This window comes from Ranitomeya variabilis, chromosome 2 (genome assembly GCF_051348905.1).
Source record: "Ranitomeya variabilis isolate aRanVar5 chromosome 2, aRanVar5.hap1, whole genome shotgun sequence".
In the NCBI taxonomy this organism is placed as follows: domain Eukaryota; kingdom Metazoa; phylum Chordata; class Amphibia; order Anura; family Dendrobatidae; genus Ranitomeya; species Ranitomeya variabilis.
In genome coordinates, this window is record NC_135233.1 from 559,843,681 (window position 1) to 559,865,945 (window position 22,265).

Here is a 22,265-nt window from a genome sequence, read left to right on the forward strand (position 1 = left end):
TCTGACACGGGTACCTCCTGCTTAGTAACCGGGTTCCAGTATTGTCAGCTGGTCCTCAGTAGTTCCATTGGCTCTTGGACCTTCAGCTACCCATGCGGGTTCCAGTACTGTCAGCTGGTTCTCGGCAGTGTCTTTTGCTCTTGTACCTTCTGCTCCCCATCCTGGTTCCAGTACCGTCAGCTGGTTCCGGGCAGAGCCTTTGGCTTAGGTGCCTCCTTCTGGGTGTCCGAGTTCCACCAACGTCAGGTGGTCCTTGGTAGTGCTTTCTGACACGGGTACCTCCTGCTTAGTAACCGGGTTCCAGTAACGTCAGCTGGTCCTCGGTAGTTCCATTGGCTCTTGGACCTTCGGCTACCCATCCGGGTTCCAGTACCGTCAGCTGGTTCTCGGCAGTGTCTTTTGCTCTTGTACCTTCTGCTCCCCTTCCTGGTTCCAGTACCGTAAGCTGGTTCCGGGCAGAGCCTTTGGCTTAGGTGCCTCCTTCTGGGTATCCGAGTTTCACCAACATCAGGTGGTCCTTGGTAGTGCTTTCTGGCATGGGTACCTCCTGCTTAGTTACCGGGTTCCAGTAACGTCAGCTGGTCCTCGGTAGTTCCATTGGCTCTTGGACCTTCGGGTAGCCATCCGAGTTCCAGTTCCATCAGCTGGTTCTCGGCATTTTCTCAACCTTCTTGTACCTTCTGCTACATTTCCAAGTTCAAGACCCTAAAGACGATGACCCGGAAGACCACCCCTAAGATGACGACGACACCAGAGACGACGACCCCGGAGATGACAACCCTGGAGACGACGACATGGAAGACCGAGAAGCAGAAGAACAAGAGGCTGCAGAACAAAGAGCAGAAGAACATTAAGCATAACACTAAATATCAGTGCAAAAGATATTATCTAAATTATAAGCAGAAGAAGACTAAGCAGTGTATGGGGGTGAGTCCGTTCCTCCTCGTGGTGCCCCTGGATAAAGCCTGATGCTGCAGGCCAAACTGAACGCGGACAAATGTAACTCTTTTGTGACAGGCAGAACGGAAGGTGTAATCTTCAAACTTTTATAGATAACAACTACAGAAATGCCTGTCACAAATAAGAATATGATGAAGAAGTAGAATATGAAGAAGAATAATAGTTGAATAAAAAGAATATGAAGAATGTAACAACAACAAAAAAATAGGTAGAAGATGAAGAAGAAGATGAATAAGGTGAAGAAGAAGTTGATGTCAAAGATGCTGATGATGATGAAGAAGAAAGTGTGGGAGAAGTAAAAAAAAAGGTGAAGGGCGTGGAAGTAGTGACACATCAGTATCTGACAAAATAAAAAAATTCTTAACATAGTCAATATCTTTGTAACTCCGAACATCTAAAAAAAAAAAAAAAAATCCTGCTATTCTATTTCTATTGGGATAAACCTCTATGCCTTTAATGTCTCCACCACCTCCCCCAATACATCCTACATTATTATTAGTTGTTTTCCTTCACGTAGAATGAACCTACTAGGAAAGAAAGGGTTTATTTTAATTCCGATATTTTCGTCCCATTGACTTGCATTGGTATCGGGTATCGGTATCGGCGAGATCCGATATTTTGCCGGTATCGGCCAATGCAATCCGATACCGATACTTTCCGATATCGGAAGGTATCGCTCAACACTACTTAAGGCTTAAACCAGATGACGTAGCTGTGTTGTGGTTCTAGTGTGGCTGCTAATTGCAAGCAATTTTATGAATATTGCAGCTGTTCTGCAAGATCTTGTATTTAAGAATTAAAGAGAACCTGTCAGCAGGATTGTGCTCAGTAACCTACAGACAGTTTCAGGTTGGCACCGTTATACAGATTCAAATGATAACATAGTAACATAGTTATTAAGTTTGAAGGAAGACTTTAAGTTCCATCTACTTCAACCCATAGCCTAACCTAACATGCCCTAACATGTTGATCCAGAGGAAGGCTAAAAAAAAAACATGTGGCAAAAAGTAAGCTCCACATTGGGGAAAAAATTTCCTTCCCGACTCCACATACGGCAATCAGACTAGTTCCCTGGATCATCACCCTATCAAGGAAGCTAATATATATAGCCTGTAACATTATACTTTTCAAGAAAGGCATCCAGTCCCCTCTTAAATTTATGTAATGAATCACTCATTACAATATCATACAGCAGAGAGTTCCATAGTCTCACTGCTCTTACAGTAAAGAATTTGCATCTGTTATTATGCTTAAACCTTCTTTCCTTCAGATGTAGAGGATGCCCCCTTGTCCCTGTCTCAGGTCTATGATTAAAGAGATCATCAGAAAGGTCTTTGTGCTGTCCCCTCATATACTTATACATTAAAATAAGATCACCACTTAGCCTTCGCTTTTCCAAACTAAATAGCCCCAAGTGTAATAACCTATCTTGGTATTGCAGACCCACCAGTCCTCTAATAACCTTGGTCGCTCTTCTCTGCAACCGCTCTAGTTCAGCTATGTCTTTCTTATACACTGGAGACCAGAACTGTACACAGTATTCTAAGTGATACCAAAAACCCCAGCAAACACGCGATCAAAAACACACCCAAGAGAATTTATTAGTTAATAAATATAAAGAGACTTTATTTAGAAAATTGTCAGGATAGGAGACATAGGGGAAGCAAGGCTCATGCCGTTTCACACATGTTTGGAAACGCAGGTGTGCATGCCATGAAAATGGGATTGAATATGCAGAGGAATACAAGAAAATTCATGCTCAAAGTATATATAAACAGTATGATCCTCTACACTGACGTCTCAGGCAACTATACCAACATTTCCCAAATAGTTGTAAAAAATATATAAAAAATATAAATAAAAAAATAAAAATAAAAATAAAAAAATATACAATTTACCTGGACCACACAGGAATCAATCCCACCACAGCGTGCACCCGCCCCAGTATTCTAAGTGTGGATGAACTAGTGACTTGTATAGAGGTAAAATTATATTCTCCTCATGAGCATCTATGCCTCTTTTAATGGATCCCATTACTTTATTTGCCTTTGTAGCAGCTGCCTGACAATGGCCACTAAATGTGAGTTTATCATCCACCCATATATCCAGGTCTTTTTCATTGAGGGTTTTGCCCAGAGTTTTAGAATTAAGCACATATTTATACATCTTATTACTTCTACCCAAGTGCATGACCTTGCATTTATCCCCATTAAAGCTCCTCATTTGACATTTATCAGCCCAAGCTTCTAGTTTACATAAATCATCCTGTAATATAAAATTGTCCTCCTCTATATTGAGTTTAGAGTTTAGAGTTCAGAGTTTAGTGTCATCTGCAAATATTGAAATTCCACTCTATATGCCCCCTACAAATCATTAATAAATATGTTAAAAAGAAAAGGGCCCAATACTGACCTGTGTGGTACCCCACTGCTAACCGCGACCCAGTCCGAGTGTGCTCCATTAATAACCACCCTTTGTTTCCTATCCCTTTGCCAGCTCTTAACCCACTTAAACATATTTTCCCCTATCGCCATTATTCTCATTTTATGTATCAACCTTTTGTGTGGCACCATATCAAAAGCTTTTGAAAAGTCCATATACACTACGTCCACTGCGTTCCCTTGGTCCAGTCCGAAACTTACCTCTTCATAAAAATTGATCAGATTTGTCTGAAAGGAACGGTCCCTAGTAAACCCATGTTGGTATTGGGTCATGAGTAGTGTTGAGCGATACCGTCCGATACTTGAAAGTATCGGTATCGGAAAGTATCGGCCGATACCGGCAAAGTATCAGATCTGATCCTATACCGATACCCGATACCAATACAAGTCAATGGGACTCAAGTATCGGAAGGTATCCCTGATGGCTCCCAGGGTCTGAAGGAGAGGAAACTCTCCTTCAGGCCCTGGGATCCATATTAATGTGTAAAATAAAGAATTAAAATAAAAAATATTGATATACGCACCTCTCCGACGCAGCCTGGACCTTACCGCTGTGAACCGGCAGCCTTCTTTGCTTAAAATGAGCGCGTTCAGCACCTTCCATGACGTCACGGCTTCTGATTGGTCGCGTGCCGCTCATGTGACCGCCACGCGACCAATCAGAAGCCGTGACATCATCCCTCAGGTCCTAAATTCCTAGAAGGGAATTTAGGACCTGAGGGATGACGTCGCGGCTTCTGATTGGTCGCGTGGCAGTCACATGAGCGGCACGCGACCAATCAGAAGACGTGACGTCATGGAAGGTGCTGAACGCGCTCATTTTAAACAAAGAAGGCTGCCGGTTACCAGCGGTGATGTCCAGGGGCCTCCGGACAGGTGAGTATATCAATATTATTTATTTTAATTCTTTATTTTACACATTAATATGGATCCCAGGGCCTGAAGGAGAGTTTCCTCTCCTTCAGACCCTGGGAACCATACACTGGAAACTTCCGATTCCGATTCCCGATACCACACAAGTATCGGATCTCGGTATCGGAATTCCGATACAGCAAATATCGGCCGATACCCGATACTTGCGGTATCGGAATGCTCAACACTAGTCAAGAGGTTATTCCTCTCCAGATACTACAGCATAGCATCTCTTAGAATGCCCTCCAGGATTTTACCCACAGTAGAGGTTAAGCTTACTGGCCTATAATTACCGAGTTCAGTTTTTGTCCCCTTTTTGAATATTGGCACCACATTTGCTATACGCCAGTCCTATGGTACAGACCCTGTTATTATGGACTCTTTAAAGATTAAAAATAACGGTCTATCAATGACTGTACTTAGTTCCTGCAGTACTCGGGGGTGTATCCCATCCGGGCCAGGAGATTTGTCGATTTTAGTGATTTTTAGACGCCGCCATACTTCCTGCTGGGTTAAGCAGGTAACATTTAATTGGGAATTTTTATCACTAGTCATATTGGCTGCCATGGGATTTTCTTTTGTAAATACTGATGAAAAAAAGTCATTTAGCATATTGGCTTTTTCCTCATCCTCATCCACCATTTCACCCAGACTATTTTAAGGGGGCCAACACTATCATTTTTTAGTTTCTTACTATTTACGTAGTTAAAGAATATTTTGGGATTATGTTTACTCTCTCTGGCAATGAGTCTCTCTGTCTCAATCTTTGCTGCCTTAATTTGCTTTTTACAGAATTTATTTAATTTTTTGTATTTATTTAATGCCTCATCACTACCTACTTCATTTAATTATTTAAATGCTTTCTTTTTGTCCCTTATTGCACCCCTTACAGCTCTATTTAGCCATATTGGTTTCCTCCTACTTCTAGTATGTTTATTCCCATACGGTATATACTGTGCACAGGTCCTATCCAGGATGCTAATAAACGTCTCCCATTTTCTTTGTGTATTTTTATGTCTCAGGATATCGTCCCAGTTAATTGCACCAAGATCATCTCTCATCCGTTGGAAATTTGCCCTCCTGAAGTTTAGTGTCCTTGTAGCCCCTCTACTACACATCTTATTAAAGGATACATGAAATCTTATTATTTTGTGATCACTATTCCCCAAGTGACCCCCAACCCTTATATTTGCTATGCGATCTGGCCTGTTGGTTAATATTAGGTCTAGCAGCGCCCTCCTTCTTGTTGGGTTCTGAACCAATTGTGAAAGGTAATTGTCTCTCATAGTTGTCAAAAACCGATTACCTTTGCTGAAACTGCAGGTTTCCGTTCCCCAATCTATTTCAGGGTAGTTGAAGTCCCCCATAATAATGACTTTTCCTTGAGTCGCAGCTTCATCTATTTGCTTTATGAGGATGTTCTCCATTGCTTCCATTATTTTTGGAGACCTAACCCCTATAAGCAATTTATTATTTTTCCCCCACACCTTATCTCCACCCACATAACTTGGTTTATCAAATCAGTCTTGTGGTTGTTGTTTAATCTGCAGTTTATGTCTAATGAGATTCTCGTGCTTCGGGGCGGGTCTGTGGGTGGGGCTTTATGTGGCTTTCTGCTTAGATGTGCAGGTTTATGGGCTTATGACAGGTCACTTCATCCTTCAGTTACCTGCCCCTATTTTACAACCTGAATATACTATTGTTTTAAAAAAAGAAATAAATAACATTCATAATGCAGGCGCCAGCGGCGCATGAGCTGTAGCATGATATGATGTATACCATGCATATATTCATTTTATATAGGCCTTTTGTTATGTTGGAAAAATGTATATTAATCAAAACGGCACTGGCTGCAGCACCTGCGCAGTAGTATCTATTGCACTCCGATAGATGCTACTGCGCATGCGCTGCTGCCGATACCATTTTGCTAGAAATGGTGTTATAAAACTTGCACATATTTAGGATCAAAAACTTTCCAACAAAATTTGTATGTGAAAGATATACATGTATTCTGTTTTGGACTCCCTGCATAAATTACCCCTGCTATACTAAGCAGTTTGAACTCAACGTTGAAACAGATATTGCCATAGTGTGGATTTCAAAATCATCATTGTGTGTCTATTGTGTTGAAGGAAAATAATGCACAATTAGAATAAAATTTGCAAAATCTCACGCATATGCAAAGTATTTTAATTTGCTATGGATTTTACTCGTCCAAATTTTCAAGTAAAATCCACAACAATATTTGTACATTGTAGAATCTGTGCTGGCTCCTGACTTCTCTGCTTTGGCTGTTAGGTGATGCTGTACCTTTGTTGCGGGTTACGTGTGGCAGCAACAGTCCTGTTATTCCTTTAACTTTTGGTGCCACTAGATCATAGAGATATGAAGTTAACTGAGTGGTTTTGATTACACCCTTGTGAGAGCAATGGGTGGGGCTGTCTGCTATTTAAACTCCTTGGTCTCTGATGTCCAATGCCAGTAAATGAATGCTGTTTACCTGGTTTGCAATTATTGCCCTTGCTGTTGGGTTGTCTTTCTGATTTTTCCTCTTTTCTGACCTTGGCTTGATTTTTAACCATCTGTTTGTTTACCAATTTTGTTTCCAATAGGACCTCTTGGTATTGACCCCATATGAAGAGCATTCTTGCCTTTGGCTTGCTCCTCCGGTTAGCAGCCCTTCTCTGGAACAATTCACTGGACCCCGTTGTAAAACCACATTCTTGTGCAGGAGTTTAAGGGTGAAGTTGGGTTTTCTCTTGAATTTATTTGAGTGGCTTGTGCCAAGCCTTTTCAAAGTAAGAGTCAGTGATGAGCGGACATATAGGAGCATTTAGGAAGCAGCCCAGAGGTGGACAGGATGTCGAGTCTCCACCGCAGCTCCAGTCGGGAACCTCCAATGGAGGATGGGAGCAATGAGACAATGAAAATTGGTCTTAGGAGCACAGGAAAGAGACACAGACGAGAGATGGGGTTAAACCAAAATGCGTTTTGATGGAGGATCCGTCTTCATCAGATGGGATGCTGCAGACTCAACCACAAATGTGAACCTAGGCTTAAATACACATATACATATTGTTTCTTGACTAATGTGGGTCATAATGTTGTGTGACTGTTTGCTCAGAAATCATCAACCTGTTTACAGCAAGTCTATTCAATATGTCTCACTATAGAAAATAATATATTGAGACTTATGATTTCTGTGCACTCAGTAGTGCTAAAAAGTACATCCTCTATACATCATCATCATCATCATCATCATCCTAGCTGGCTTTCTACAGAGCTAGCTGAAACAGAGTTACTGTATGGAGGTTCATTATTTCTATGAACATAGTACTGCCTATAAGAATGTTCTTCATGTAGCAACTCCATTCTAGCTCTTTCAATAACGGAACAACTAGAAAGGAGTTGTATGGAGGTTAATATTGGTAAACTACCCACCTATTATTAGGAAAAAACATTATGTGGGCAGATTTGTTTTTCCTACATGTAATAATAAATTTGAAGTCTTGTATTTCATATTTAAATGATATTTTATTCAATATTATGATGGGATATTTACTCTGTCAGCTACAAGAGATGTTAAAGTTTGGGGTGATGTTGACTAACAGGAGGCTCTCAGCAGAAAATCAGAAAATGACCATTTAAATCACATACAGGCGCTTAGTCAAACCTTAGCATCACCAAGCATTGTTATGCAATTTTAATGAATTTGTGTGGATTGAATCTGTAAGCGGTGAGATGTATATTAATTTTCTTTTTTTTTTTTTATTTTCGTCCTGCACTGATTATACTCTGGGGACAACACAGACACCAGAACATAATAAGAAACATTCAATTTGCAAACACTAACTCTGAGGCAAATCAAATTTCCCTGTAAAATCTGTAACAATCACAGCTGCAGAGGTTGTGACCAGGCTCTTGTGAGTAGGTGGCCCACCAATGCCAGCACAAACTTTAACAGAATGTGTGGCCTTGGATGCACATTCAGCCGAAGTGTATAGTGGCACAGAGACCTGCTGGGTCCCTGTACTGCAATACACACTGCCGGCCACTCAGAGGCCAGCAGTTAATGCTGTTGTGCATGTGATTGGGAACACATGGCAGTGACTTCAAGAGTTTCCATCGCCTGCACTCTGAAGGCAACTACCAGCTTCAGATGAGGATGCTGTTCAGTGGGGGAGCAGGGGCAAAGTGAATATATGTATACATTTTTTATGCATTAACAAACAGTCAGAATGGTGATATATACCAGGATAGGGGATATATATACCTAGATGGGGCACAGAATAAAGGACATATATACCAGGATGGGGAACATATATATCAGGATGTGCCCAGGATGGGGGACATGTACCAGATTTTTCGGACTATAAGACGCACCAGACCATAAGACGCACCTAGGTTTTAGAGGAGGAAATTAGGAAAAAAAACTAAAGCAAAAATGTGGTCTGGTCAATTCTGTACTTAAGATCACCTATCCTGGTAAATTGTTCTTTTATTCTATAAACTTTTGACAACATGTCTCCGAATTTCCAAGCAATACATTTTGTATTTTTTTTCTGAAAAGGAGAAATGGTCAAAATAAAAAAGAAAACAGTGCTTTCAGACCTCAAATAATGCAAAGAAAACAAGTTCATAATCATATAGAAACAACAATACTAATGTTTTAACTCAGGAAGAGGTCAGAAATCAATATTTGGTGGAATAACCATGATTTTTAATCACAGCTTTTATGCGTCTTGGCATGCTTCCATCAGTCTTTCACACTGCTTCTGGCGCAAAAATGTAAGAAGTTGTTCTTCTTTGTTTGATGGCTTGTGACTATCCATCATCCTCTTGATTACATTCCAGAGGTTTTCAATTGGCTCAGGTCTGGAGATTGGGCTGCCCATGACAGGGTTTTGATGTGGAGGCCTCTTAATTTTAGCCAGAGCTGTATATATTTATACCAGGATAGGGAACATAAACACCAGTATGGGAAACATATATACAAGGATGAACCAAGGATGGGAAACACATATACCAGGATGGGGAACATATATAAGAGGATGGGGCCCAGGATGGGGAACATATATACAGGGATGGAGGATATTTATATAAACGGATGAGGTCAGGATGAGGGACATGCTGGGTGCAGATGGGGGGCCCAGGTAAAAATTTTGCATCTGGGCCCATAAGACTCTAGTAACGCCACTGTCAGTGTGATTTGCTGAATTTGAATCTCGGCAGATCTGCTCATCTCTACAATCCTGTATTAGAAAGAGCAGTAGACAGCCTCAGTATTTCATTTCACTCTGCTCATGGAATTAAGGTTCTTTCAATATACAAATACATTATGTTGCCTACAGCTAAAGAGTAATCTATTAATCTGTGAGACCAAATCCATCCAAAATATGTCAAAAATAATATTATTGTATTCTAATAAACCCACCATATGCCAAATGCCTTGAGTTCAGCAGGGTGGAAATGCCAAGACAATTAACTTGGCTATGTTTATTTTTAAGGTCATGATTCCTATAGGTCATGACATTATACTTTTTATGTACACATGCTTGCCTAATCAGTTATATGATTTAGTAAGAAAGCTAAGCCCTATCACTGTGCTACAATCCATTGAGTGTACAGTGTTTGTTGCACAACAGTCTGTAATTTTTGGTTAGTCTAATATTTCCTTTTCCATCAGTCAAAGAATTTCTTAGCTTGTGTTAAAAGACCTTTAATTTACAATTTACTACAATGTGCACGTTAACACAAAAATATGGAAACAGACAAATAGTAAAGAACAGTTTTGCTTTCAAGGAAATCAATTCGTTCAGGCTATTGCAAATAATGTTTGTATTTCTCATTCCCGGTAAGTCTGACATCTGTAGTGTGCAATACTTTTGAGGGCATTATAAGAGATGGCCTACAGATATATATATTTCAGATAATAATATAATAACTAGTGTTGAGCGATACCGTCAGATACTTGAAAGTATCGGTATCGGAAAGTATCGGCCGATACCGGCAAAGTATCGGATCTAATCCGATACTGATACCCGATACCAATACAAGTCAATGGGACTCAAGTATCGGACGGTATCCCTGATGGTTCCCAGGGTCTGAAGGAGAGGAAACTCTCCTTCAGGCCCTGGGATCCATATTAATGTGTAAAATAAAGAATTAAAATAAAAAATATTGATATACTCACCCTCGGACGCAGCCTGCACCTTACCGAGGGAACCGGCAGCCTTCTTTGCTTAAAATGCGCGCGTTTACTGCCTTCCGTGACGTCACGGCTTCTGATTGGTCGCGTGCCGCCCATGTGACCGCGACGCGACCAATCACACAAGCCGTGACGTAATTTTCAGGTCCTGAATGCCTAGAATTAGGCATTCAGGACCTGAAAATTACGTCACGGCTTGTGTGATTGGTCGCGTCGTGGTCACATGGGCGGCACACGACCAATCAGAAGCCGTGACGTAATTTTCAGGTCCTGAATGCCTAGAATTAGGCATTCAGGACCTGAAAATTACGTCATGGCTTGTGTGATTGGTCGCGTCGCGGTCACATGGGCGGCACGCGACCAATCAGAAGCCGTGACGTCACGGAAGGCAGTAAACGCGCGCATTTTAAGCAAAGAAGGCTGCCGGTTCCCTCGGTAAAGTGCAGGCTGCGTCGGAGAGGTGAGTATATCAATATTTTTTAATTTAATTCTTTATTTTACACATTATATCGATCCCGATACCGATTCCCGATACAACAAAAGTATCGGATCTCGGTATCGGAATTCCGATACCGCAAATATCGGCCGATACCCGATACTTGCGGTATCGGAATGCTCAACACTAATAATAACTGAAAACCAGCATGGATTCATGAAAGATATGTTGGGTTTCTAAGAGGAAGTAAGTGCAAATCTGGATGTTGGTAATGCGGCTGATGTGATTTTCTGGACATTGCAAAGGCATTTGATATTGTGCCACATAACAGTCTCATACTGAAGCCCCAGAAGCAAGGACTGGGGGAAAATACATGCAGATGGGTAAGGAATTGACTAGATGACAGGAAACAAAGAGTTGTCATAAATGGTACGTTCTCTAAATGGGAAATTTAGTGGGGTACCGCAGGGATCTGTGCTTGGACCGATTCTTTTTAACCTCTTTATTAATGGTTTTTGGATGGGATTGAGAGTAAAGTTTCAGTCTTTGGTGAAAACCACAAACCATGTAGGATATTGAAATCTGACCTTGACATTACAATATTGCAAAACGATCTGCATAAGATGACCAAATGGGCAAACACTTGGCAAATGATGTTTAATATAGATGAATGTAGAGTAATGCACCTGGGATGGAGTAATCGAATTGCTGCATATACATTAAATGGGAGCATTCTCAAAACTAAAGAACAAGAGATGGACTTGGGTATTCTGGTCACAAGTAAGCTGAGCAGCAGTACTCAATGTCAAGGAGCAACTGCAAAAGCAAACAAGATTATAGGGTGTATAAAAAGATAGATAAAATCCTGAGATCCCAACGTATTGCTACCACTTTATAAATCACTGGTGAGGCCATATCTAGCATATGGGATCCAGTTTTGGGCTCTACATTTTCAAAAGGATAATCAGAAGTTAGAGTCAGTTCAAAGGTGGGAAACTAGATTATAACAAGGGATGGAAGCCCTCTCATATGATGAGAGGTTGGAAAAGTTGGACTACTTTAGCTTAGGAGCTCTCAGAGGGGATTTCATTTATGTGTTTAAATACATGTGCGGTCAATACAAGATAACTTATCCCTACTAAAGACCATTCTAAGGACTAGGGGGCACTCATTACCAGTCAACGAAAGTCAATTCTGACAGCTAAATAGGAAAGGGTTCTTTGCACTTAGAGCAGTCAGACTGTGGAATTCCCTACCACAAGAGGTAGTATTGGCAGATAGTAGAAAAGTTTTTAAAAAGGGCCTCAGTACACATAACATTGTGGGTTATATGTAATATATATTTATATTTAAAATTGTGGTTAGTGGACAAAGGTTAAATTTGATGGACCTTGGTCTTTTTTCAGCCTATATACCTATGTAACTATGTAATAACAATTAAGTTAATTAAACTTCATTATAACCCCAGAAGTGATACATAACTATTGGGAGATCACAAGTATGATGTTTTCCTTAGACTGAGTTGTCCGCACAACATTTTGGAGACTTGTCCAATGTTGTTGCAGATCTAACAATCAATGCAAATCTAGGGATCCATGAAAAAATTCAAACCGCACTCGAATGCCATCCTTATTCTGTCTGTTTTTTATTGATTGTTTACTAGAGGTTTGAGAAATCTCCATCATTTTTTTTCATCAGTGACAAAATAATGAACTTTTGACCAAACTCTGATGGTAAAAACTAACACATTGACCAAAGACTTATGATACTTTCATTAAAAACAATACTGTTTTTTGCGTACAAGAAAAATTAATGGCTTCTGAATAAACCTTAAGACTGACAGGTCTAATGCTCTGCAATACTTACTGTATATACTCGAGTATAAGCCAACCCGAGTATAAGCCGACCCCCTAATTTTGCCACAAAAAACTGGGAAAACTTATTGACTCGAGTATAAGCCTAGGGTGGAAAATGCAGCAGCTACCGGTGAATTTCAAAAATAAAAATAGATGCTCCATACCGTTCATTATGGCCCCATAGCTGTGCCATATAGTGCTCTGCACCGTTCATTATTGCCCCATAGCTGTACCATAGAAAGCTGTGCCATATAGTGCTCTGCACTGTTCATTATTGCCCCATAGGTGTGCCATATAGTGCTCTGCACCGTTCATTATTGCCCCATAGCTGTACCATAGAAAGCTGTGCCATATAGTGCTCTGCACCGTTCATTATTGCCCCATAGCTGTACCATAGAAAGCTGTGCCATATAGTGCTCTGCACCGTTCATTATTGCCCCATAGCTGTGCCATATAGTGCTCTGCACTAGGGTTGAGCGAAACGGATCGGTCATTTTCATAAGTCGACGACTTTTGGCAAAGTCGGGTTTCATGAAACCCGACCCGATCCCAGCGTGGGATCGGCCATGCGGTACACGATCTTCGCGCCAAAGTCGCGCTTCCTATGATGCTTAAAGCGCCATTTCTCAGCCAATGAAGGTGCACGCAGAGTGTGGGCAGCGTGATGACATAGGTCCTGGTCCCTACCATCTTAGAGAAGGGCATGGCAGTGATTGGCTTGCTTTCTGCGGCATCACAGGGGCTATAAAGGGGCGTTCCCACCGACCGCCATGTTACTGCTGCTGATCTGAGCATAGGGAGAGGTTGCTGCCGCTTCGTCAGAAGCAGGGATAGCGTTAGGCAGGGTACATTAACCCCCAAACCGCTTGTGCTGTAGCGATTTCCACTGTGCAACACCACCTTTTCTTTTTGGGACAGTGGAGGCTCGATTTCTATGCAACAGCTCTGTAGGTTATAAGGCTCCCTGATAGCTGCGTTGCTGTGTGTGTACGCCGCTGTGCAAACCAACTGATTTTTTCAAAGCACAAATCCTGTTGCTCCTTCCTTTCTGCACAGCTATCTTGTTTGTTTGTCCACACTTTTGACTTTTGTGTGCAGCAGTCCTTTTTATTGCTGCCTGACATACTTTTCTGATATAACTGTAGGGAGATAGTAATTGTAGTACAGTCCCTTTTTTTTTTTTTATATATCTCTTCAAGCCACTTTTTGCCACAGAAAATATACTCTAATACAGTGGCCCAGATTTATTCACAATTCTCCCCCCCAAAAAAAATAAAAGTGGGAGATTAACATTGGCAAATCTGCATTAGTGCCAGTCCTGTGTGTGGCATCTGTCTTTGTTTTTCAGCCACAGAAAACCTACTGTGTAACAGTGGGCCTGATTTCTTCACAATTCTCCCAGAAAAAAAAATTAAAGTGGGAGATTAAGATTGGCGAATCTGCATTAGTGCCAGTCCTGTGTGCGGCTTTTTTTTTTTTTTTCTGCCACAGAAAACCTACTGTGTAGCAGTGGGCCTGGTTTCTTCACAATTCTCCCAGAAAAAAAAATAATAGTGGGGGATTAAGATTGGCAAATCTGCATTAGTGCCAGTCCTGTGTGTGGCATCTTTTTTTCTTTTCTGCCACAGAAAACCTACTGTGTAGCAGTGGGCCTGATTTCTTCACAATTCTCCCAGAAAAAAAAATAAAAGTGGTAGATTAAGATTGGCAAATCTGCATTAGTGCCAGTCCTGTGTGTGGCATCTTTTTTTTTTTTCTGCCACAGAAAACCTACTGTGTAGCAGTGGGCCTGATTTCTTCACAATTCTCCCAGAAAAAAAAATAAAAGTGGGAGATTAAGGTTGGCAAATCTGCATTAGTGCCAGTCCTGTGTGTGGCATCTGTCTTTGTTTTTCTGCCACAGAAAACCTACTGTATAACAGTGGGCCAGATTAAATCACTTGTCTCACATATCCCCCCAAAAAATTAAAATAAAGGGAGAATAATCTTGCCAAACCTGTGCATCTGTGCGAGTGCTGTCTGTGGTATCGGTCAGTCATTTTGTGCCACAGGAACTATACCGTGATATAGTGGGCCTGATTCAATCCCTTGTCTCCCATATCAAAAAAAGAGGGACATTTCTATTGCCAGTGTGTGCATCTGCGTCACTCCTGTTACTGTCATATCTGCCAGCCTCTTTCTGCTAATCAAACTGTGTTGTTGTGTAATACAGTGGCCCTGATTTTTCACTGGATTCTCCCACACATGAAGAGGGACATTTCTATTGCCGGTGTGTGCATCTGTGTCACTCCTGTTAGTGCCGTATCTGCCAGCCTCTTTCTGCCAATCAAACAGTCTACTATAATATAGTGGGCCTGATTTTTCACTGCATTCTCCCACACACAATGAGGGACATTTCTATTGCCTGTGTTTTTATCTGCGTCACTCCTGTTAGTGCCATATCTGCCAGCCTCTTTCTGCTAATCAAACTGTGTTGTTGTGTAATACAGTGGCCCTGATTTTTCACTGCATTCTCCCACACATAAAGAGGGACATTTCTATTGCCAGTGTGTGCATCTGTGTCACTCCTGTTAGTGCCATATCTGCCAGCCTCTTTCTGCCAATCAAACTGTCTACTGTAATATAGTGGGCCTGATTTTTCACTGCATTCTCCCACACACAAAGAGGGACATTTCTATTGCCAGTGTTTTTATCTGCGTCACTTCTGTTAGTGCCATATCTGCCAGCCTCTTTCTGCTAATCAAACTGTGTTGTTGTGTAATACAGTGGGCCTGATTTTTCCCTGGATTCTCCCACACATAAAGAGGGACATTTCTATTGCCAGTGTGTGCATCTGCATCACTCCTGTTAGTGCCATATCTGCCAGCCTCTTTCTGCCAATCAAACTGTCTAGTGTAATACAGTAGGCCTCATTTTTCACTGCATTCTCCCACACATAAAAAAGGGAGATTTACATTCCCAACAAGTTCACGCACACCTTGTACCTGGTTTCACAGGACCACATAACGGTTGTTAGTTTGGTAACATTTTTCCAACAATGAGGAAGTCTGGTGGAAGAGGTCGTGGCCGTGGGCGGTCATTCGCAGCTGGTAATGATGATAGTGGTGGTGGTCGTGGAGCATCAGGTGGTCATGGGAAAAGCAGTATAGCCCCTAAGTCTTGAGTTGTTGAGCCAGAATCATCGTCTGGCTGCACAAGGCCTCGAAGGCTCCCTTTTCTGGGAGTAGGAAAACCGCTTTTGAAGCCGGAGCAGCAGGAACAAGTATTGGCTTTCATTGCTGACTCTGCCTCTAGCTCTTTCGCCTCCTCCTCGGAAAGTGCCAAATGTCAGAGCAGTGCATCGTCAGTGGATGCTCCCGGTCAGGAACAAGTCGCTTCCTTGTGTCCTTCACCCAGAACAACAGTGAAAGATGTGTCAGGCGACACAACTGGTTACTCCATGGAGCTCTTTACACATACCGTGCCTGGGTTAGAAAGGGAAATTGTTAACAGGCCATGCCCATTACAAGATGATTCGGCCATGGAGTGCACAGATGCACAGCCACAGCCATATTATTATGCTGTTCCTTTGACTCAGATCAGAACATTGCCCTCGCAGTGTACTGATCCAGAATCTGACCCCGATGAGACTATGGAGCACCGTCACGAACGCTATAGCACCGGCTTACATGGTGACCCAGAGGAAGGTGCACAGAACATAGAAGAGGAGATCATAGATGACCCAGTTGTTGACCCCGATTGGCAGCCATTGGGGGAACAGGGTGCAGGTGGCAGTAGCTCTGAAGCGGAGGAGGAGGAGCCGCAGCAGGCATCAACATCGCAGCAGGTTCCATCTGGCAGGCCCCTAACTGGCCAAAAACGTGTGGCAAAACCAAAACCAGTTGTAGGACAGCGTGGCCATCAGGTTAAAGTAGCTCAGTGTGCAATGCCTGAAAAGGTATCCGATAGGAAGAGTGCAGTCTGGAATTTTTTTAACCAAGATCCCAATGATCAGCGCAAATTCATCTGTAAGAAATGCTCAAGGACCTTCAGCAGAGGTCAGAATGTTAAAAATTTAAATACAAGTTGAATGCATAGACATTTAACCACCATGCACTTGCAAGCCTGGACAAACTACCAAACGTCCCTTAACGTTGTAGCACCCTCTCACAATGAAGCTAATCAGCAAGGCGACATCCCTTCCCTCACTGTAAGCCCACCGTTTACCACACTGTTGTGAATTTGGATTCTGGGCTCCCCCGGTGGCTACTGGTGGAATTGAACTGGTGTCTTCATCTTCTCTGTTCACCTGTTCCCATCAAGATGTGGGAGTCGCTATATAACCTTGCTGCTCTGTTAGTTGCTTGCCGGTCAACAATGTTATCAGAAGCCTCTCTGTGCTTGTTCCTGCTCCTAGACAACTACTAGATAAGTTGGACTCTTGTCCATGTTTGTTTTTGCATTTTTGTTCCAGTTCACAGCTGTAGTTTCGTTACTGTGTCTGGAAAGCTCTTGTGAACAGGAATTGCCACTCTGGTGTTATGAGTTAATGCCAGAGTTTTAAAGTAATTTCTGGATGGTGTTTTTGATAGGGTTTTCAGCTGACCATGAAAGTGTCCTTTCTGTCTTCTGCTATGTAGTAAGTGGACCTCAAATTTGCTAAACCTATTTTCATACTACGTTTGTTATTTCATCTCTACTCACCGCCAATACATGTGGGGGGCCTCTGTCTCCTTTCGGGGTATTTCTCTAGAGGTGAGCTAGGACTAATATTTTCCTCTGCTAGCTTTATTTAGTCCTCCGGCTGGTGCTGGGCATCTAGAATCAACGTAGGCATGCTACCCGGCCACTGCTAGTTGTGCGTTAGGTTTAGTTCATGGTCAGCTCAGTTCCCATCTTCCAAGAGCTAGTTCCTATATATGCTTATGCTATGTTCTCTTGCCATTGAGATCATGACAGTTTGACCGGCCAACTAAGTGTTAATTGTTTGGGCTGAAGCAGGAGAAAAAGAAGTGTTGAAGGGAAATTTTTTTTTTTTTTTTTTTTTTTCCCCTCAGAGTTTTGCTGCCTAGCCCTTAATTGCTGTCTAGCTGCTTCTTACCTCCTCTTAACCCTTGAATGGCTCTGTGTCCACCTGTTTGTAATGGATCTTCAGAGTGTAACTGCAGGTTTGAATAATCTCGCCACGAAGGAACAAAATTTGCAAGATTTTGTTTGTCATGCACCTGTATCTGAGCCGAGAATTCCTTTGCCGGAATTTTTCTCGGGGAATAGATCCGGGTTTCAGAATTTTCGAAATAATTGCAAATTATTTTTGTCCCTGAAATCTCGCTCTGCCGGAGACCCTGCACAGCAGGTCAGGATTGTGATTTCCTTGCTCCGGGGCGACCCTCAAGACTGGGCTTTTTCATTGACACCAGGGGATCCTGCGTTGCTCAATGTGGATGCGTTTTTTCTGGCCTTGGGGTTGCTTTATGACGAACCTCATTTGGAGCTTCAGGCAGAAAAAACTTTGATGTCCCTATCTCAGGGGCAAGATGAAGCGGAAATTTACTGCCAAAGATTCCGTAAATGGTCTGTGCTTACTCAGTGGAATGAGTGCGCCCTGGCGGCGACTTTCAGAGAGGGTCTCTCTGATGCCATTAAGGATGTTATGGTGGGGTTCCCTGTGCCTGCGGGTCTGAATGAGTCCATGACAATGGCTATTCAGATCGATAGGCGTTTGCGGGAGCGCAAACCAGTGCACCATCTGGCGGTGTCCACTGAGAAGTCGCCAGAGAGTATGCAGTGTGATAGAATTCTGTCCCGAAGCGAGCGGCAGAATTTTAGACGGAAAAATGGGTTGTGTTTCTATTGTGGTGATTCTACTCATGTTATATCAGCATGCTCTAAGCGCACTAAAAAGCTTGGTAAATCTGTTTCCATTTGCACCTTACCGTCTAAATTTATTCTATCTGTGACCCTGATTTGCTCTTTGTCATCTATTACCACGGACGCCTATGTCGACTCTGGCGCCGCTTTGAGTCTTATGAATTGGTCCTTTGCCAAACGCTGTGGGTATGATTTAGAGCCTTTGGAGACTCCTATTCCTCTGAAGGGGATTGACTCCACCCCATTGGCTAATAATAAACCACAATACTGGACACAAGTAACTATGCGTATTAATCCGGATCACCAGGAGATTATTCGCTTTCTGGTGCTGAATAATCTACATGATGATTTGGTGCTAGGATTGCCTTGGCTGCAATCTCACAACCCAGTCCTCGACTGGAGAGCTATGTCTGTGTTGAGCTGGGGATGTAAGGGGGCTCATGGGGATGTACCTGTGGTTTCCATTTCATCATCCATTCCCTCTGAAATTCCTGAGTTCCTGTCTGACTATCGTGACGTCTTTGAAGAATCCAAGCTTGGTTCGTTACCTCCGCACCGAGAGTGCGATTGTGCCATAGATTTAATCCCGGGTAGTAAATACCCAAAGGGTCGTTTATTTAATCTGTCTGTGCCTGAACATGCTGCTATGCGAGAATATATAAAGGAGTCCTTGGAAAAGGGACATATTCGTCCATCGTCATCTCCCTTAGGAGCCGGTTTTTTCTTTGTGTCAAAAAAAGACGGCTCTTTGAGACCATGTATTGATTATCGGCTTTTGAATAAAATCACTGTTAAATATCAATACCCATTGCCGTTGCTGACTGATTTGTTTGCTCGCATAAAGGGGGCCAAGTGGTTCTCTAAGATTGACCTTCGTGGGGCGTATAATTTGGTGCGAATCAGGCAGGGGGATGAGTGGAAAACCGCATTTAATACGCCCGAGGGCCACTTTGAGTATTTAGTGATGCCTTTTGGTCTTTCTAATGCTCCGTCAGTTTTCCAGTCCTTTATGCATGATATTTTTCGCGATTATTTGGATAAATTTATGATTGTGTATCTGGATGATATTCTGATTTTTTCGGATGACTGGGACTCTCATGTCCAGCAAGTCAGGAGGGTTTTTCAGGTTTTGCGGTCTAATTCTTTGTGTGTGAAGGGTTCTAAGTGTGTTTTTGGGGTACAGAGGATTTCCTTTTTGGGATATATTTTTTCCCCCTCTTCCATTGAAATGGATCCTGTCAAGGTTCAAGCTATTTGTGATTGGACGCAGCCCTCTTCTCTTAAGAGTCTTCAGAAATTTTTGGGCTTTGCTAACTTTTATCGTCGATTCATTGCTGGTTTTTCGGATATTGCTAAGCCATTGACCGATTTGACTAAGAAGGGTGCTGATGTTGCTGATTGGTCCCCTGATGCTGTGGAGGCCTTTCGGGAGCTTAAGCGCCGTTTTTCCTCTGCCCCTGTGTTGCGTCAGCCTGATGTTGCTCTACCTTTTCAGGTTGAGGTCGACGCTTCTGAGATCGGAGCTGGGGCAGTGTTGTCGCAGAAAAGTTCTGACTGCTCCGTGATGAGGCCTTGTGCCTTCTTTTCCCGTAAATTTTCGCCCGCTGAGCGGAATTATGATGTTGGGAATCGGGAGCTTTTGGCCATGAAGTGGGCTTTTGAGGAGTGGCGCCATTGGCTTGAGGGGGCCAGACATCAGGTGGTGGTATTGACTGACCACAAAAATTTGATTTATCTTGAGACCGCCAGGCGCCTGAATCCTAGACAGGCGCGCTGGTCATTATTTTTCTCTCGGTTTAATTTTGTGGTGTCATACCTACCGGGTTCTAAGAATGTTAAGGCGGATGCCCTTTCTAGGAGTTTTGAGCCTGACTCGCCTGGTAACTCTGAGCCCACAGGTATCCTTAAGGATGGAGTGGTATTGTCAGCCGTTTCTCCAGACCTGCGGCGGGCCTTGCAGGAGTTTCAGGCGGATAGACCTGATCGTTGCCCACCTGATAAACTGTTTGTTCCTGATGATTGGACCAGTAGAGTCATCTCTGAGGTTCATTCTTCTGCGTTGGCAGGTCATCCTGGCATTTTTGGTACCAGGGATTTGGTGGCAAGGTCCTTCTGGTGGCCTTCCCTGTCACGAGATGTGCGAGGCTTTGTGCAGTCTTGTGACGTTTGTGCTCGGGCCAAGCCTTGTTGTTCTCGGGCTAGTGGATTGTTGTTGCCCTTGCCTATTCCTAAGAGGCCTTGGACGCACATCTCGATGGATTTTATTTCAGATCTGCCTGTTTCTCAGAAGATGTCTGTCATCTGGGTGGTGTGTGACCGTTTTTCTAAGATGGTCCATTTGGTTCCTCTGCCCAAGTTGCCTTCTTCTTCCGAGTTGGTTCCTCTGTTTTTTCAAAATGTTGTTCGTTTGCATGGTATTCCTGAGAATATCGTTTCTGACAGAGGGACCCAATTCGTGTCTAGATTTTGGCGGGCATTCTGTGCTAGGATGGGCATAGATTTATCTTTTTCGTCCGCTTTCCATCCTCAGACGAATGGCCAGACCGAGCGGATTAATCAGACCCTGGAGACATATCTGAGGTGTTTTGTGTCTGCTGACCAGGATGATTGGGTTGCTTTTTTGCCATTGGCGGAGTTCGCTCTCAATAATCGGGCCAGCTCTGCCACTTTGGTGTCCCCGTTTTTCTGTAATTCGGGGTTTCATCCTCGATTTTCCTCTGGTCAGGTGGAATCTTCGGATTGTCCTGGAGTGGATGCTGTGGTGGAGAGATTGCGTCAGATCTGGGGGCAGGTGGTGGACAATTTGAGGTTGTCCCAGGAGAAGACTCAGCTTTTTGCCAACCGCCATCGTCGTGTTGGTCCTCGGCTTTCTGTTGGGGATTTGGTGTGGTTGTCTTCTCGTTTTGTCCCTATGAGGGTCTCTTCTCCTAAGTTTAAGCCTCGGTTTATCGGCCCGTATAAGATATTGGAGATTCTTAACCCTGTTTCCTTCCGTTTGGACCTCCCTGCATCCTTTTCTATTCATAACGTTTTTCATCGGTCATTATTGCGCAGGTATGAGGTACCGGTTGTGCCTTCCGTTAAGCCTCCTGCTCCGGTGTTGGTTGAGGGTGAGTTGGAGTACGTTGTGGAGAAAATCTTAGACTCTCGTGTTTCCAGACGGAGACTCCAGTATCTGGTCAAGTGGAAGGGATACGGCCAGGAGGATAATTCTTGGGTGAATGCATCTGATGTTCATGCCTCCGATCTGGTTCGTGCCTTTCATAGGGCCCATCCTGATCGCCCTGGTGGTTCTGGTGAGGGTTCGGTGCCCCCTCCTTGAGGGGGGGGTACTGTTGTGAATTTGGATTCTGGGCTCCCCCGGTGGCTACTGGTGGAATTGAACTGGTGTCTTCATCTTCTCTGTTCACCTGTTCCCATCAAGATGTGGGAGTCGCTATATAACCTTGCTGCTCTGTTAGTTGCTTGCCGGTCAACAATGTTATCAGAAGCCTCTCTGTGCTTGTTCCTGCTCCTAGACAACTACTAGATAAGTTGGACTCTTGTCCATGTTTGTTTTTGCATTTTTGTTCCAGTTCACAGCTGTAGTTTCGTTACTGTGT